Below are 7,108 nucleotides of genomic sequence, written 5' to 3' on the forward strand. Positions count from 1 at the left end.
ACCCGGGGACCGGGCGGTGAACGCCCCATAAAACGGGTAAGGGGGAGGGAAGGGGAAGGGAAAACCAGCTCAAACTATGGATACTTTTTTTGCAACGGGCTCCGAGTAGCACACATCTAGAGGCGATTTCAGTGCGCGTAACGAAAAATGACAATGATTGAAGCAAAGATAGGCACGTTGAACGTCAAGGGCCTTAACTCCCAGAACAAGAGATCTCTCACGAGCAACATGTTCCATAAGCAACACCTAACGGTTCTTTTCCTACAAGAGACACATTACAAGCAAGGCAGGGAATAGAAGATCAAGGGGAAAGACATTGGGTGCAATTACTGGGCCTCACACAGAAATTCTAAGAAGGAAGGGGTGGGAATTCTCCTGAGCAGGGCATTCCATCTCACAGACATAGAAACCAAGAGGGGGTTTGGTGGTCGTTTTTTGGGCATTAAGGGAACATGTGAGGGAGAGCGCGTTACCCTGGCCACTCTATACGCGCCCAACTCAAAACAAATACACTTTCTCACCCAGGTCTTTCATGTCATGGACGAGTGGGCAGAGGGAGCCATGATACTGGGGGGGGGACTTCAACCTCAGAATGGACCCAAGGCTTGACTGGTGGTCCGTGAGAGGGGGGACACCCAGGGGCGTCTCCAAGGACAATCTGGCCCTGCAGGCCCTCCTCAGAGAGCACTATTGGGTGGACATCTGGCGAACAGCAAACCCGAACTAGGGTGGGTACACCTTCTTTTCGCCCCCTCATTGCACCTACACCAGAATCGACCTTTTGTTAATCTCGGAAGAGGGGAACGGGGTGGCACAACAGCCGAGGGTGGAAGCCATGACTTGGTCGGACCACAAACTCCTCATAGCGAATTGGTCACTGCCCATCTCCCCTAGATCTTCCCGATGGCGTTGCAATGACACACTCCTCAGGGACCCAGTATTTCGTGATTTCATGAGGCAAGAAATGCTGGCCTATTTTGAGACAAACGACACCGGCGAGACAAATATGTCCATGGTGTGGGATGCCGCAAAAGCCACTTTCAGGGGCCTTCTCATAGCGGAGGGTTCGAGACATAAGTGGGAGAGAGGCCTAATATAGGGTAAACTCCGCGCAGAGTTGGGCGCCCTGCGAGCCAGACTGGGCCTCCCGGGGGTGGATCGAGGGGCTCTCCTGGAGGAGATGCAGGGCAAAAGACAGGAACTCCATGCGGTCCTCATAGGGGAAGTCATCAAGAAAATGAGATACACTAAGCAGAGGTACTATGAACGGGGAGATAAGGTGGGGACCCTACTGGCACAGAGGGCTCGGGGCTGCAGGGTTGAGAGGGGAGTCACTCGTCTCAGGGATGGAGTGGGCGGGATTCACGGGGCCGCGAGGAAATAGTGGAGTGTTTCGCTGACTATTATAGCAAACTCTATTCCAAAAAGGCGGGCGAATCACTGGAGGATATCTGCGCCTACCTGGCAGAACACCCTCTGCCTAGGCTGTCCAATGGGGAGCTAGAAGTCCTGGAGAGGGAGATATCGGAGGAGGAGGTGGAGGACGCCATCAAAAGACTGAAGGTGGGAAAGGCACCGGGGGAAGACGGCTACACAGCCGATTTTTACAAACAGACCCAACCCGTCCTGTTGAAGCCCCTGGCCAAACTGTTTAACCAGATCAGGAACTGGGAGTCCATCCCACCGACATTTTTGCAGGCCCTCATTACCGTTATACCCAAACCCGGCAAGGACCAGACGGAATGTGGGTCTTATAGACCCATCTCACTCCTCAATCTGGACGCTAAGATCTTTGCCAGAATCTTGGCTACCAGACTTGAGAGCTGCCTCCCGCGCCTGGTACACCCCGACCAAGCGGGATTTGTCTTGAATAGGCAGGGTTCTGATAATATGAGGAAGACGCTCCATGTGCTTGCCTCAAGAGGGGTCCACGACGAAGGCGCGCTTCTGCTGGCCCTTGACGCGGAGAAGGCCATTGACAGGGTCAGCTGGGCCTTTATGAGGGAGGTATTCACGACCCTGGGTATGGGCCCGAGGTGGCTAGGTTCGATCTCCACACTCTACTCCTCCCCCTTCGCTAGAGTGGTGGCAAATGGGACCGAGTCGAAGACATTCCCCCTCGAGCGTGGTACACGGCAGGGATGTACTTTGTCCCCCCTAATTTACGCGCTTGTGATGGAACCATGGGCAATCTTGATCCGCAACGATGCGGCTATCGGGGGAGTGCAGGTCGGAGAACTGCAGTGCAAAGTCTGCCTTTTTGCTGATGATGCACTGCTCTGTATCACAAACCCAACCCAAACAGTCCCCCGACTGCTGCAGGGCCTCTCGCGCTATGGGGACCTATCGGGGTACAAAGTTAATCTGGAGAAATCGGTGGCATTGGTGGGGGGTAATTTATTAGACGCAGAGATGACCTTTGTTAACGGGCTCCCCTTCAGGCTGAGAGACGACGGATTCCGGTACCTTTGAGTACAGGTCACCCGTGACCCCGAAGGCCTATACCTGGCCAATTTCCCCCCCCTCTGGTCAGCAATTCGGAAAGACATAGAGCGATGGTCAGGGTCGGGGCTCTCCTGGATGGCACGTCTCAACCTCATAAAAATGGTAATCCTTCCCAAGTTTTTATTTCTTTTCCAAATACTCCCGGTGCTGATCCCCAAAACGTTTTTCAAAGAAATGAAGCGAGTCCTCCTCAACTTTCTCTGGTCAGGGAAGAAACACAGAATCTCCTACGAGGTACTAACCAGACCGAAGGAGGATGGAGGGGTGGGATACCCTGACCTTGAAACACACCATAGGGCCTCCCAACTGAGGGTCCTGGTCGAACACTTTGCCCCGGGGACGAAAAAACAATGGGTGGCCATGGACAACGGGCCTCTCGCGCCCGTCACCATAGAGGAATGGCTCTGGGTCCTGAGGAAAAAGATTCCCAGAAGTGTCTTGTATCACCCAGTCCTAAAAGTGTTGTGGTCCCTATGGAAAGAGGGAGGGGGTTACTACCGCTGGCTCACAACCTGGCCCTCCCCCTGAGCTGTATTTGCCCCCCACTTCCTGGCCAAGATAGCGGAGTCAGCGGCGTACCAGACGTGGTTCGAGGCAGGCCTTAGTAGGACTGGTCACCTCTGGGTGGGGGGCTCTTTCCTACCCCTGAAGGATCTGGAGGAGGCCCTGGGGATAGGCACCCTGTCCCCCTTTCGCTATTTCCAGCTTAAGGGAGTCCTGACCGAACCATCCTGGGGGGACACCCTCAGGAGAGACCTTACAGACTTTGAAAAACTCCTCCTATCGGCGAGGGGCTCCAAGGGGATAATATCCCGCCTCTACAAGCTCTTCCTCTTTTCTGTCCCGCAAGACCCCCCACCTGCACGCACATAATGCGGAAAGGACCTGGGTGTGGAGATCGACGCCGAGAGGTGGACGGAGATGTGCAGGCGGGCCAACCGCTCCACGGCCTCACTCCAGTACCGCCACCAGGCCCTCAAGATATTACATTGCTGGCACTACCCCCCGAAGAGGATTGCTAGAATGCGGCCGGAGTACGATCCACATTGTTGGAAGTGTAGGACCGAAAGGGGGGATTATATTCACATGTGGTGGAGGTGCCCGGTGGTCCAAAAGTACTGGGAGGAGGTTTTGACATGGATTAAGGGGATAGATGGGGTGGAGCAGCCTTCCTTTCCCAGGCTTCTTCTTTTCAGAATTGACATCGGGGACGATCACGAAAATAACCATGACCACATGCTCCAGGTCATGTTGGTGGCGGCCAGGTGCTGCCTGGCACAAAAATGGAAGAACCCCGGAATGCCTGGGGAAAAAGCATGGGTAACCAAGGTACGGGCCATTTATGACATGGAATTCCTCACGCATTTACTTGACGAATCTAGATCCAACATCGAGGAAATATGGCTCCCCTTCTTCGAAAAATACGGCCGCACAGTGTAATCTTAGGCTCCGGACCCGGAGAACCCCCCTCTGGGGGCCTCAGGCCAGCGTTCATTGGTCCAACTCCGAACCCTTCAAAGCTCGGCCCATGACTTTGGCGTGCCAAGTGCACAACATGTAGACTTTGCCATGCTCTTTTCGGAACCCGTCAAATACGCAATTACTGGGAACTTGAACTGGTGGGGGGTGAGGGGTGGGAAAGTTTGGGGGCGAGGGGTTATAACTGGTTTCCTGTTTATTCATGTTTAAATATGCTCTGCATTGTTGTAACACAGGTGCGAAACCTAATAAAATTTGATTTAAAAAAAAAATACCATGCCACAATATGAAAACATTTTCAAACGGGCTGAATCAAAGTGCCAGGATAGCCATGTAATAACAAGAATGCTTGTTATATCACAGATGGCCAGTAAAAAGTGCCAGGTCACAGTAAGAAATAACTAGACTGGTTGCCCCAAAATGCCAGACTAGCCACGTATTATCATTTATCATGCCCGCTTTAGTAAAACTGTGTAGTAAAAAATGTTATGCCATAGTAGGAAATTGCTAGACAGGCTGCACAAAATGGCAGCCTAGCCACGTGATAACAATTATCATGCTTGCTTTATCAAAGACCAGTAAAATATGATACTGTCATGGCATCATTTTCTACTAGGCAACTTTGATTCTGACGAACCAGTGGCATGCACTTTGATTTTCCTCAACTCTTTATTTAGTGGATAAGGATTAAGTGAAGGAGTATTAATGTTTGGAAGGAACATTTGTATTTATTTAACAATCAAATACTAGCTATTGCGTTTCAGCAACAATTAAAGGTACACCAAACTCCGTAGACCCACTCATCCATAATTCAAATGAATTTCAGCCAGCCCAGCACTAATGATTCCCCATTACCTCTATCTGCTAAGAGTCTAGGTAATCTGCATCATTTAATTGGCACAATCAGTGTGAAATGTGAGCGGGTGGCACACATCTTAAGCAATGCAGGGCATGCTGGGACCTCTACTAGTAGGATAGAGAACTGCGTGTTCTATTCTCTTGGGTTTAGCCCGTCTAAATACTCACAATCCTTTGAACAATCCTTTGAACAGTTACAGCAGAATTTCATTTAATTCCAACATGTATAAATACATCCCTAAAATAGCTTGCAGGCACACATACATGTCTATTTCCATGTAACACTGTTAAGATATTTTGTCGACAGGGAATGCTTCAGTAGGCATGGCATACATATACATGATTTAAATTTTAAACCCCAAAATGTTGGCATTCCTGAAGTAAAATGAACAAGGGATAAACACACATGCCAGAATATCTACATGTTCATACCTATCCACGGTTACCACAATTCTTCATGATCAGGAGCAGCCATGTATGTCCATAGTAGCAATGCCATCATTAAACCAGGGTTATCTCTGGTTGTCCCCCAGGCATTTGCCATCCATGGTTAGCAATTGTCAGTCATGGATATCCATGGGCTTTGTCCATGGTTGCCCACAGGAAAGTCACACACAACCATGGTTTGTCCATGAACTTAAAACATGTTAAATGCGTCTCTGATTAAGCTTGTTTCTTTACACTAGCAGACTTGGAACCTCCGATCTCCTTCATCCTATTGGGTAACTGGGCAAGACTTCAAGAATTATACATTTGCAGCTTAGGTACACATCCAGGATACAACATGCTGGCACCTTCAAATGCAAGAAGGGGGTCACAGTAACCAGGGAGAGTTTGGGATGGCAGTGTATATGCAGACGACTCACAGAAGAGACAAGCAGTGGCTTAAGAGAGGCCCTTGTGTGCTACCACTGCTAAATGAAACAGGGCAGAGGGGCTGCCACAAAAGGGCACCTGCCGGGACAGAATCACTGGCACGAAAGTGGGCAAAAAGCAGTAAGCCAAGTTGGGAGCTTACAAATAGAAGCCTAAACACACTTTAGTGTCCACCCAGATATCACATCTATAAAGTAGGACATCAGACGACATCTCCGGGCGTCAGGCTTTCCCTGGGTCTCTCTCAGGGATCTATGTGCCAGGGTCTCAGCGTTGACCCTGTGGGCACTGCCAATGGTTGTTTTTCTGCAGCTGTTGACATTTTCTGTCAGTGCAGCATTCATCGGTTTGTTAAAGTGATCAGAAGCAGCATGTCAGCACAATAGAAAACACCAAAGCAAAGTGTAAACAACTACTGCCTGATCATATAACTGCAAAAAACAAGGGGAGGAGGCCCTGGCACTCCCTCTGCAGGACATTAGTCCTGGTTGCAAGAGCCTTACCCAGATTCTTTAGCTCACTATCTTTCACAGATCAGTAATATCCAAAGCATATCAGTCTTTGTCCTGCCCTGGGACAGTCCAGCAACAAAATGCTGGGCATTTCTCCTCTGAACAAGAGTACCAACAGCAACTCAAGACACATGTTTAAGTCTGGCTGGACATCATCCGTAGGGTGTAGCTGTGCCTCTCTAAGAATAGTGCACAAGGGGTCCACGTATGGATTCCCCTAGTAATTTAGGGTGAGACCCAAAGTTATTTAAATTATAGAAAAAAACAATGGGGGTCCTGGGAGTCCCTCTGCCAGACATTAGTCTTGGTTACAAGAGCCTTACCCAGATTTTTTTAGCTCACTCTAGTTAGTGCAAAGTATTGGTCTTGTACAACCATGCCATTTGATACGGGTAATATACATGGGAATAGACCTCTGTGCCCCCCCCTTCACCTGTGGAAACCCTTCACCCCCCATCTTGCCCAGCCCACCTACATCTACAATCCTGCGCAGATCACTTTTTGTAAAATGTGACATTTTTAGCTCTTTATTTCTGCACTCTTTTATTTTGGCACAATATTTTAACTCATCCCTTGCGGGTTCTAAAAATATAATTCTCATTAAGTGCTGCGCATTGAGGCGTTCCCGCGCTTGCAGTTTTCGCACGCGTGTGGCGAGATGAGTCTGCTGTGTTATTCGTGGGAACCACTCTCACAAGCCACAAGCATGTACTTACTACTGATAGAATATAATGTCCTAGAGAACAGGCCTGACCTGATGTGTGTCTCGTTTTGCAATATTCCCACGCCCTAGAAGAGAGGGCAGGTCTGAGAACAAGGGCGTGGAGGCAAAACATGGGTGTCGACCGTGGCGTCCTTCTGGCAAAGAGACCTTAAAA

Source organism: Ambystoma mexicanum, chromosome 1p (assembly GCF_040938575.1).
Source record: "Ambystoma mexicanum isolate Mex_15411 chromosome 1p, UKY_AmexF1_1, whole genome shotgun sequence".
Lineage (NCBI taxonomy): Eukaryota > Metazoa > Chordata > Amphibia > Caudata > Ambystomatidae > Ambystoma > Ambystoma mexicanum.